The following is a 12552-nucleotide window of genomic DNA, read 5'->3' as shown; positions in this document are numbered from 1 at the left end:
CAAGGTTTACTGGGCAGCACCCACATTGGATCTAAAACACCAAGACAGAACTTTGCCTGGCCTTCACAGTGGGGCCACACCTCCACCCAGACATGAGGACCAGGCTTCATATTTAACAGACATCAGTGCTCAGGTCATATTCCAACAAGAACTAGGCAAAAGGGAAGCATCTCCTACAATGGAACTAGACAAGCAGGCCACAACTGTGACAGATGAGACTTACAGGGCAATGTCGCCATGGGACGTAAAACACCCAGACAGAGCTTCACCTGACCCTCATCCTGTGGTCACATATCTGTCCAGCCATGAGGACCAGGATTCAGATGTATCAGACCTCAATGCCCAGGCCACTGTTCAACAAGAACTAGATGAATTGGAAACATTTTGGTCCATAAAAGTAGACCAGCGGGCCATAGCTCTAACAGACAAGACTTACTGGGCAACACCCACATTGGATCTCAAATACCAAGACAGAACTTCACCAGACCTTCACAGTGGGGCCACACCTTCACCCAGACATGAGGACCAGGCTTCATATTTAACAGACCTCAGTGCCCAGGCCATACTGCAACAGGAACTAGATAAAAGGGAAACATCTTGGCCAACAGAACTAGACAAGCAGGTCACAACTCTAATAAACAAGGCTTACTGGGAAACACCCACACTGGATCGAAAACAACCACTCAGAACATCAGCTGATCCACACCATGAAGCCACACCTCTGCCCACCCATGAGGACCAGGATTCAGATGTATCAGACCCTAGTGTCCAGGCCATAAGTCAACAAGATCTAAATGAATGGGAAACATTTTGGTCCATGGAAGTAGACCAGCAAGCCACAACTCTAAGAGACACAGTTTATTGGACAACCCCTACATTGGAGCTAAAACACCAAGACAGAACTTCACCTGGTCCTCACCATGGGACCACACCCCCAACCAGACATGGTGACGAGGATTCCGATCTATCATGCCTCGCTGCCCAGGCCACACTCCAACAAGAACTAGGTGAAAGGGAAACATTTCATCCAACAGAACTAGACAAACAGGCCACAACCCTAAACGACAAGGCTTACTGGCCAACATCCCCATGGGACAGAAAACACCAACACAGAACTTCACCTGGTCCTCACCATGGGACCTCACCTCCACCCAGACATGGTGACGAGGATTCAGATGTATCACGCCTCGCTGTCCAGGCCACACTCCAACAAGAATCAGGCAAAAGGGAAACATCTTGACCAATAGAGGTAGACCATCAGGCCACAACTCTGAAAGATAAGATTTACTGGGAAACCCCCACCTTGGATCTAAAATACCAAGAGAGAACTTTACCTGACCCTCACCATGGGAACACAACCCCACCCAGCCATGAGGACAGTGATTCAGATGTATCATACTTCAGTGCTCGTGTCATACTCCAAGAAAAACGAGATGAATGGGAAAAATCTGGTTCAATAGAACTACTCAAGCAGGCCACAAGTCTAACAGATAGGGCTTACTGGGCAACAACCACATGGGACATAAAACACCCAGACAGAGCTTCACCTGACCTTCACTACAAGGCCACACCTCTGCCTAGCCATAAGGACCAGGATTCATGTGTGTCAGACCTCAGTGTCCATGTCACACTCCAACAAGAACCAAATGAACGGGAAGCATTTTGGTCAACAGAACTGGATAAACAGTTCACAACTCTAAAAGACGAAATTTACCAGGCAACACTCACATTGGATATGAAACACCAAAAAAGAACTTTGCCTGCCCTTCGCCATGGAGTCACACCTCCATCCAGACATGAGGATCAGGCTTCAGATGTAACTGGCCTCAGTGCCCAGACCACACTCCAACAAGAACTAGGTGAAAGGGAAATACTGTGTACAACAGAACTAGACAAGCAGGCCACTCTAGAAGATGAGGTTTCCTGGGCAACATCTCCATGGGATATGAAACACCCAGACAGAAATTCACCTGATCTGTACTGTAAGGTTACACCTCCACCTAGCCATGATGACCAGGCTTCAGATTTATCAGATCTCAGTGTTAAGAAATCATTCCAATTAAATATAGATTGGGGTCTGAAACAACATCTCTCCTCAACTTAGACCCCAAGCACACAGCTCTACCTGGACCTGATATCCAGACTCCAGCTCCACCAGGCTATGGACGTATTGGGCAATAATGCCCAAATATCATTTCTTACACAAGACCCCTTAAAAACAATTCAACCAGGAACAAACTATGAAACTGTAGCTCTCATCATCCAGGATTGTGAAAGAACACATCTAGTGGGTTTAGACAACCAGGACAAAATGCCACCTTGACTTGACCACTCCTCCCCAGAGTATTCACTACAAGGTGAGTGACATTCCAACCACCAATACCCAGGTCTCAGTTAAACCAGAATTAGACCACTGGGAAACAATGCCCTTGGCAACAGACCACTAGTCCTTCCCACTAGGATCATGCGGCAACACCTCTAATGGGCATTGACCCGAAGGATAGAAGTCTCCCTAACTCCAGCTCAGTCCCAACCAAAAGTCCCAACCTCCAATCCAGATCCCGAAACTCAGAACACACCTTTCAGACCTACCTTACTCAGCAAATAGTCATTGAGCACAACTCAAAAGATCATACCTCTGCTCAGTCCTAATCTGCCACTCTCTCTTCTACCCAGCCTGGAATATCCAACTGAAAATAAAGCAACCTCCACCACTTTCTTAGACACAGTTTCAACAGATACAAATGATTAGGAAAAAAGTTCCACCAAGACCAGAATGTAGTATTGCACTTTCATCAAATCCTGGTCATCAGCCTGAGGATAAATTGAGCTCTCACCAAAGAGATGACAATCAATCTGAGCCTCCAACATCAGACCTAGATAAACAAAATGACACAAGTCCCATGGCATCTAAATTACACCCAAATATACATCACTGAAGGGGAGGGACAGTCTCTGCTACAACCATTCACGCCATCCATCATCGATACTATCCTTCAAGAGAAAATTAATAATGACATCTCCAAGCAGACTGTCCTGCTGAGAATGAGAGGAACCTCTGCTCTTCAACCTAGTCAATGTACCGCATGTGATTCTATGGTCTAATTTGTGACTCCTGTATCCCAAATAGTTATTCCCACATTCAGGGAATAAATTATTTTTGTGAAGCACAATTGCTTGACCATACTAAAACATCTGCCTGGCTTGGAGGAGCAGGTGAGTGTGAAACTTGTCCTCAAGTACTGCAGTCATCACCTTTCTCCTTTTGTAACCTTCCAGCCTCCCATTGTGGTTTGTTCAGGCCGTTATATCACTCACCAGACTTTCCAACCCCTTCCCACTCAGACCCTGCACTCCCTATATGTGCAAGGGCAAACTGACTTCAATTTATACTTAGTAATTATTTCCAGGCATCCAGGAGGACCACATCTGTAAGTCGACAGCTATCTGCAAGGGAAGAGGCCATCAAGAGCACCAGTAATAAAAGAAGAGGGGGCAAGGACACATTGAACATTGTTCAGATTTCTGCTAAAAATATTTCAAAAGTGGACAAGGAGAAGTTAAATAAACATCAATTCCTCTTTAAAAAGGAATTAACACCCTGCGTATCTCTGAAATTTGTTGTCTGATCTTATGTTCCCCTTGTTATTTCATATAGGTAGACAGGGAGACAAGAAGCCTATCTTTTCTTTTCAGTTCATGGGATTTTCAGGAACCTACTTACACATATATGCTGATAAACCCTCCATGTTCCCTCTCAGGTCATATTCAAGTCAAACAGATTATATTCAGACTGGATGACTCCTTATACAGCAAGAAAGTTTCATTCTCTGCTTTCTGCCACACTCTACCTTATAGCAATTCAATGAAGGTATCCCTCTCCCTAAACCTTGATGAAATAGGCAGTGCCTATAGTCATCCCTTTTTAACGAAGGAATGGCATTAACTCTCCCTTAGGGTGGTGTGGGTGAATACATGTAGATCACCTTTGCTTCTCTCCCAAGGAAGTCATTAATGGTTCTGGAGCACACATATATCCATAGATCCTGGCCTCCATTCCTACTTTTCTCCTGATGAGCCCTGGATCTCTCCAGTTCAAAGTCAAAAAATAAAATAAAAAAGAAGCCCATTGTCTTCCCTGACTCGATCACTCAACAAGCATTTATTAATAAGCACCCTCTGCATGCCAGCAGGCACTGTGCTTAGATCTGGGGATACAAAAACAAAAGAACGATCTCTTGTCCTCATAAAGCATAATTCATAGCTACTCCCAAGACTGAACTATTCCCAGTCACTAAAACCCATCACCTAAGAGGCAGCCCCAAACTTTTCCATATTAGGAAAGTCTTAATAGAGTTTGACTTTTGTTTGTTTGTTTGTTTGTTTTTCAAAATGGCACCAGTGGGCATGTTCATACTCTCTATAAAGTGAGTTCTATCTGGAAAACCAGAGACTCTGAAAAAAGGCTCATTTTTCCAATAAAATCATAAAATCGATCAGAGTGAGGCGGAGTAAAGATGGCAGAGTAGAAGCAGGACCTCCAAGCGGCTCCAGCTTCCCCAATCAGTGTAAAAAGGGGACTCTGAACAATCTTTGGAGCTGCAGAATCCATAAAATGACACAGAGAAGCTAACCTCCCGCTGAAGACAGCCTGGCAGGCTGGCCAGAGCAGCACTCTGGGAGCCAAGTCCAGGCCCGTGTGAGCCGGAGGTTTTAGACCCATGGCGGGTCTGACGAGCCACTGGCCAGAGGGACTCCAGATCAGCAGTAGCTGTGGCCGTTTCCAGAATTATCAACACATAGATTCGAAGAACAAAGTGAGAGGTCAGTGCAGTCTGAACTTTGGGACCCAGTAAGTGGGAGTGCATGGGCTTTTGCCCCCAGGGCAAGAAGCCACAGAGACACCCGGCAAAGCCAGCCAGCGCTACGGGGCAGCTTCAGCTCCTGGCCTGCAGAGTGTAGGGGGACCAAGTGACCAGTCTGAGGAATAATCACTCTTGCTTTAACCTGCTTGGATCTGGATTGTGGTCTAGGGTGGAGGTCCTGAGATGTGCGACCAGCTTGCCAGAGCATGCGGAGGCCTCAGAGAGGGCACCCAACTAATACTTCCAGCAGCTGAGAAAACCCCAGCATATGGGACAAAAGCTCCCCTGTCTGGTGGCAGAGTCCTACTCTGGCAAAAAGTCCAAAAGTCAAATAATTGAGGGGCAACATGAGCAGGCAAAGGAAACAATGCAGAAAGAAGATTCCAACATTAGACTCATATTTGGGGAACAAAAAGGAGCAAAGCATGGAACAGGAGGAAGACAGTGAAGTCAGAACTCCTGCACCAAAAGCTTCAAAGGAAAATACCAGCTGGTTACAGGCCATAGAGGACCTTAAGAAGAAGATAAGAGAAGTGGAGGAAAAAGTGGGAAGAGAAATGAGAACGAAGCAAGAAAATTACAAAATTAGAGGCAACAGACTGAATGAGGAAACTCACACCTTAAAAAAACAGACTAAATCAATTGGCAAAAGAGGCTCAAAAAAGCAATAAGGAGAAGAATGCCTTAAAAAGCGATTTAGGGGACTGGGAAAAAGACAAATTGCCTCGAGAGAGAAGAGTAAACAGCCAGAGGATTCAGAGAAAAAATAGACCAACAAGAAGGGAACTGTTTACTGCTCTATTAAGAGCAGGGGTGGACTTTAGAAGAATAGATGGTATTCCAACTAAAGAGCTGCATAAGCTGTACCAAGAAAAGGTATTTAGCATTAGAATGAATAGGGAAGCAGGAACCACCCCTGCAGGTACTTCTGAATCTTTGTATCCAAGTTTTCCCCACCTTCAGGGGGAATAGGAGATAGGCCAAGCCCCAGCCCAGATAAAAGAAATATTCAGAAGAGATTGCAGACCCCATATTGGTTTAACAATATATTGGAAGAATGGATCAACTACTGTGACTAGGGCACTGCTTGATACTGGGGCTGAGGCCACACTTATCTATGGAAACCCTGATAAGTTTAAACATGGAACTCCTATTACCATCACATGTCTAGGAGGGGCTGAAATATCAGCCAGACAAGTTAAAATAACAATGAAAATTGGGCAGTTACCTAAGAAAGAATATACTGTGGTTGTTGTACCCATTACTGAATACATCATTGGAATAGATGTATTGAGAGGCATGACTCTGAATTTACCTGAAGGGAGATACCAATTTGCTGTAAGGAAGATAGGAATTAATACAGTTTTAGTGGGAAGAATAAAAATGGACCCAATCACTTTACCTGAACTTTCTGATGTAATTACTTTAGAACAGTATTGTGTGCCAGGTGAGCAAGATGAAATTACCACTACTGTAAAGGAATATGTTGAAGCAGGAGTGTCAGATGGGACATGGATAATGACTGTGGATTATAGACAGTTGAATAAGGTGACTCCTTCTTTGTATGCTGCTGTTCCAGATACCATCACCTTAATAGAAAGGATCCAGAAATGTGATGGGACTTGGTATGCAGTTATTGACTTGGCAAATACCTTCTTCACCATCCCAATAGACCCTAAACAATGGGACCAATTCGCTTTCACTTGGCAGGGTAGACAATATACTTTCACCTGCTTGCCACAGGGGTACATACATAGCCCCACTATTTGTCACAGGATTGTGGCTGAACAGTTGGATGAATTAAAGCTACCTGGTGTACAGCTTACCCACTACATTGATGATATCATGATACAGGGAAAAGATGCGAAAGAAGTGGAAAGGAGTTTGACCCTTCTAATTGAGCATATGAAAAGTAAAGGGTGGGAAATTAACCCTGAAAAGGTTCAAGGACCAGCTCAAAATGTGAAATTTTGGGGTATACAATGGAACAAGGGGCTACGGGAGATTCTTCCTCAAGCCCGACAAAAGATTCAGGATTTTCCTACCCCCACCAATAAGAAGGAGGCCCAAAAGTTCATAGGATTGCTTGGATACTGGAGGCACCACATTCCACATTTGGGACAGATTTTAAAACCTTTATATAGAGTCACACGGAAGTAATATGAATTTGATTGGGGACTTGAGCAGAGTAAAGCTTTTGAAGAAGCCAAGGCTGCCATACAATTGGCCCTAGATTTGTGGCCCATGCAAAATGGTCCAGTGGAATTGCAAGTGACTGTACAAGATGATTATGCAAACTGGACCTAAAACAACAAAGCCGAAATGTACCTTTGGGATTTTGGTGTAGGAAACTCCCTTCATCTGGAGTCCAGTACACACCTTTTGAAAAGCAGTTGTTAGCTGCATATTGGGCTTTGGTAGAGACTGAACAACTGACTCTAGGCCATGAAGTGATATTAAGACCTGGAATCCCGATTATGACCTGGGTAAAGAGTACCCCAGCTTCTCACAGAATTGAACATGCCCAAGAGGCTAGTAAAACAAATGGAAGTGGTATATTCAAAATAGAACGAAAACAGGCAAAAGCAGAGTCTCTGCTCTACATGAATCTGTAGCAAACATAGAAATTCAGAGGAATGATATACCCCCTGAGCCAAAGCAACAGTTGGTACAGTCCTCTGTAAAATGGAATGAGGGATATGATGTATTAACTAAGGAACAAAAGAGACATGCATGGTTTACTGATGGGACAGCAAAATATTTGGGCCAAAAAAAGACATTGGAAAGCAGTGGCCTATAACCCATGTACTAGAAGGACTTTGGAAAGTACTGGGATAGGTGCAAGTAGCCAATATACTGAACTTATGGCAGTATATCAAGCCATCAAATAGAACAAGGAGGACAGTGTCATATATTCACTGATTCATGGGTGGTAGCTAATGTGTTAGCTACATGGATGCCCATGTGGAAAAATGAAAATTGGGAAATTCATGGCAAACAAGTCTGGGGCAAAGAATTATGGGAAGATATCTGGAACATGTCTTTGGTCACTGACTTGTCAGTTTTTCATGTAGATGCTCATGTGGCCCTCACCATGCCAGAACGCGAATATAATGCTCATGCTGATCGACTGGCAAAGATTGCTACTGAACATATTGTCCCTACTTTGACAACAACTGATAATCCGGTTTTAGCAAAATGGGTCCACCAAACAGCAGGCCATTTGGGGGTCCAGGCCACACACCAGTGGGCACAAGATCAAGGTATTAGTATCTCTCATTCACTGTTAAAACAGATAGCAGAAGAATGTCATATATGTCAATTGGAAAAGGAGCAAACTGTTCCTCGGGTAGTAACTGGAGAGATAGCAAGAGGAAAAGTCCCAGCCCAAATCTGGCAAATAGATTATATTGGTCCACTACCACTGGATAAAGGATGCAGATTTATATGTACTTGTGTTGACACCTATTCAGGTATACTAGTGGCTTGCCCTTATGAGAATGCAACCCAGAAAAACATTTGTAAAACTCTAGATCTCATAAGTCTATATTATGGAAGCCCAATGCAGATTCAAAGTGACAATGGGTCACATTTCAAAGGCAATGAAATGAAGAAGTATTGTATACTAAACAATATAGAATGGATATATCATATTCCATATTATCCAGAAGCATCTGGGTTAAATGAAAGAATGAATGGATTACTGAAATAACAGTTGAGGAAGTTAAGTTCCAAAAATTCATATCAACATTGGAAGGATAATTTGTTCATGGCTTTGCGTAATTTGAATAATAGACCATTGGGAGGAAGTATACTTCTAGCCAGAATAATGACCCCAAATCTGCAAATTAGAAAACAACAAACACATAAGATCCCAAATATTGAATATTGGACTTTTAGGCCAGATGTTCCAGCACCATACCCAGGACCACCTGGTTTGGTGGGGTATGATTTACATTGTTTAGAGGACTTTTGGTTGGACAGAAAAGAAATAAGAAAAATCTCCACTGGGATGTGCATAAGAATCCCTAAAAATCACTTCGGACAGATTTTACCCAAATCAGGATTATCATCTCAAGGAATACATGTATTGGCTGGAGTAATAGATTCTAATTATCAAGGAGAAATTGTTGTAACATTCCATAATTTAGGTGAAGGGCCCATACAGATTCATAAAAATGATAGGATAGTTCAAGTGATTATCGTTCCTTGTAAAACAATACCACTTGTAAAAACTGACGCTCCTTCCAAAATAACTGTCAGAGGAACTGAAGGATTTGGTTCTACTGATAGAATAAAATCAGGAGCTAAAGTATGGGCAAAACAGAAGCCAGATGATGTTCCAAAGGCTGCAGAGATTATAGCACATGGGAGGGATAACACTGTAACTATTGTTTATTCTGGAGAAGATGATTACAAAATTGTACCCTTAACTCATTTATTCTACTGTGAGTGAGGCTACAATAGTCTGGTTATCTTGAATTTTTGTCTGTTCACCTTGTTTGCTAGATTTGTTTCTGCAGGCTTGGTACCTTCCACCTGTAGATGCCTGATTGCTTAAGCTGGATGTCACCCCCTGTCTGCAACTGTGATGTGTTACTTTTGGACCTGGCATCAAGCATATTAAGAACTGACCTCTCAAATGGGACCCCTTGGGACAGGGACAGCTCTACATCCAATTTCAGCAGCAAGTAGCCATGGAAGAAGAGATCTTCACCCCTTACCATAAGATTTTGGGGCCCCATTTGTTCAGGGTGGGGAGAATGATGGGGAGCTTGTACTCAAGCCCCACCCTAAAATATGGTTTTCTGTGTTTATTGTGTGCTATTCTTATTATATTGTTGTGAAATTTTGTTGACACCAGTTATTCCTAATGTATTTTTGCCAAGGAAGGGACATGAAAGATCTTGGGGCCAAATGTAAGGGTTATGGGATTTGAAGATCTTCCATGCCTCATTGGACTTGCTGACATAGCAGGAAGGGGCAGAGCAAGAGGAAGAGGAAGCCAAGCTACAGTTCCTGTGGTGGCTAGCAGTGGTGGCGATGGCGGCAGCAGCAGAGGCAGTGGCAGTGGAAGCGTGAACCCCTTTTTGAGTCAGCCAGAATTTCTGCTAAGGACTCCTGCTGAGGACTGCCAGGGGCCAGAGCTGCTGGGAGTGCGCTTCCTGGAAGCTGGGTGGTTGCTGTGAGTGGGGAGAGGAGGATCTTTGCCTGAGGTAGCCTGTTCTGTTTTAAAGGTTTGAGAATGTGGGTGCTTTCTACTTTATCTACCTGTGCCAATTTCATAACTACTCTGATGGCTTTGAGTTTCTGGTTTTGGGACTCAGTCTTTTGGTATTTTAATAAATGTTCTCTCTTCATCCCCCATATAGTAAGCCTGATATATTTTGTGATTGACAACTACATCAGCATATCTGTAATTTCCATAGGCATTGTGAATATTGCATTGCTGATATAGCAGAGGAGCTGGGATTAAAACCAATAATAGCCTACCCAGCAAAACCGAGTGTCATGTTTCAAGGGAAAATGTGGTTATTCAGTGGAATAGAGGACTTTCAAGCATTCTTAATGAAAAAACCAGAGTCGAATAGAAAATTTGACATCCAGATACAAGAAGCAAGAGAAGCATGAGAAGGTAAACAGTGAAAAGAAATCATAAGGAACTTATCAAAGTTGAACTATGAACATTCCTACATGGAAAAACAATAAATGTAACTGATAAAACTTTTGTCAGTATGAATATAGTTGAAGGGAATAGAAATATATATATTTCTGTATATGAGGGTATATGGGTATATGAATACATATGTGAATGTGTGTATATATGTTTATAGATATACATAGAGGGCACAGGACCAATTTAATAGGAAGGGATGATACTTAAAAGGTGAAATTAAGAGCTGAGAGAGGAATATAATGAGAGGAAATGGGAAGAGGCAGAATGGGGTAAACTATCTCATATAGAAGAGGCAAGGGAAAATGGTTACAATGGAGGGGAAGAATAGGAAGGCAAAAGAGAAAGGGTCGACCTTATTCTCATTGAATTTGGATTGGGGAGGGAATGAAATGCACACTAAACAGGGTATCTCACCCTACAGGAGAGTAGGGGGGAAGGAGATGAGAGGGGGGGTGATGGAAGGGTGGGCAGACTGGATGGGAGGGAAGTTAGAAGCACCCACTTTTGAAAAGGGACGGGATCAAAGTAGAGAATAGAACAAGTGGGAGGTGGGATAGGGGGGAGGGAAATATAGTCAGTCTTTTATAATATATCTACTATGTTATAGTTTTGCATTAGCTACACATGTACAACCTATACTGAACTGCTTATCTTCCCAGTAAGGGTGGGTGACAAGGGAGGAAGGGAATGAATCTGGAATTCAAAATTTTAAAATCAAATGTATATATATATATATATATACAATATTATTAATATTATTTTACATGTAATTGGGAAATAAGATATACAGGCACTGGGGCATAGAGATCCACCATACCCTACTGGAAAAGCCGAAAGGTGTATGGGAGAAAATATAGGAGAGAGCAGATTGGAAGAGGGGATATCCTGTGGGACTGCTATTTTGGGGCAGTGTGTAGCGGAAAAATGGGGAGAAAATTTGTAACTCAAAATCTGGCAGAAATGAATGATATAAATCAGAAGTTAATAAAGCATTTGAAAAATGGAAAAAAAAAGAAAATGAAAAAAATTTGATCAGAGTACTAACTACCCTGATCAGTTTCATTCCGTTCAATCTTCCCACCTCTTATAGCTCACTAAGAGAAATGAAGGCATATCTGGCATCTATGAATACGGAATTAAAATCTGTGAAAGAACAACAACCAAAAGGTATACCTGGTCAGCTAGAAACATTCCATTACATATCCATGTTATGTGATCTCAAATGCCCTCGAAGTTTCATACAATCCTTTAATTCTCCTTTGACTGATTCTCTGGCCCGCTTTCCCAAGTAGCTGTTTCAAATAAGCTCTTAAGTTCCCAATACTTTCTGCCGTCTCCTCCTCCCTTCTTTCAAAATGTGTCCTCATCTCATACTTTAGACCCTCCCCTGTGAGTTCCATCATCTCTGTTTCATCCATCAATTCAGTTCAATGCAACATGCATTTATGAAGTGCCTATTGTGTACCAGGGACTACTAGGTGGTGCCATAGTGCGCAGAGTGCTGGGCCTGGAGTCAGGAAGACTCATCTTCCTGAATTCAAATGTGACTCCAGATACTTACTATCTCATCTGTAGAATGAGCTGGAGAAGGAGATGGCAAAACCACTCTAGTATCTCTGCCAAGAAAATCCCCAAAATGGGGTCATGAAGAGTCAGACATGACTGAAAGGACTGTGTTCCAGGCACTGTGCTCAGTGCTGAGAATACAAAGACAGAAACGAAACTGTCTCTGTCTTTAAGGAGTTTACTTTCTATTGGGGGAAACAACGTGTAAACATGTAGTAGTGGTGTAACAGGGATAGTCCACAGGGTTGAGTATTCCTATTTTACCTACCACCCTACTACTGACTCATGGCCTAGACAGTTTTCTAGTATAAACGTTCCTTCTCTGCTCTGGGAAGTTATCCTAGAGAATCTGGTCATCCTCTCTCTCTCTCTCTCTCTCTCTCTCTCTCTCTCTCTCTCTCTCTCTCTCTCTCTCTCTCTCTCTCTCTCTCTCTCTCTCTCTCT

Source organism: Petaurus breviceps, unplaced genomic scaffold (assembly GCF_028583685.1).
Source record: "Petaurus breviceps papuanus isolate PSGF00001 unplaced genomic scaffold, PetGlider_PUasm1.0 90654, whole genome shotgun sequence".
Classification (NCBI taxonomy): Eukaryota; Metazoa; Chordata; class Mammalia; order Diprotodontia; family Petauridae; genus Petaurus; species Petaurus breviceps.
This window is presented reverse-complemented; position numbering follows the sequence as displayed.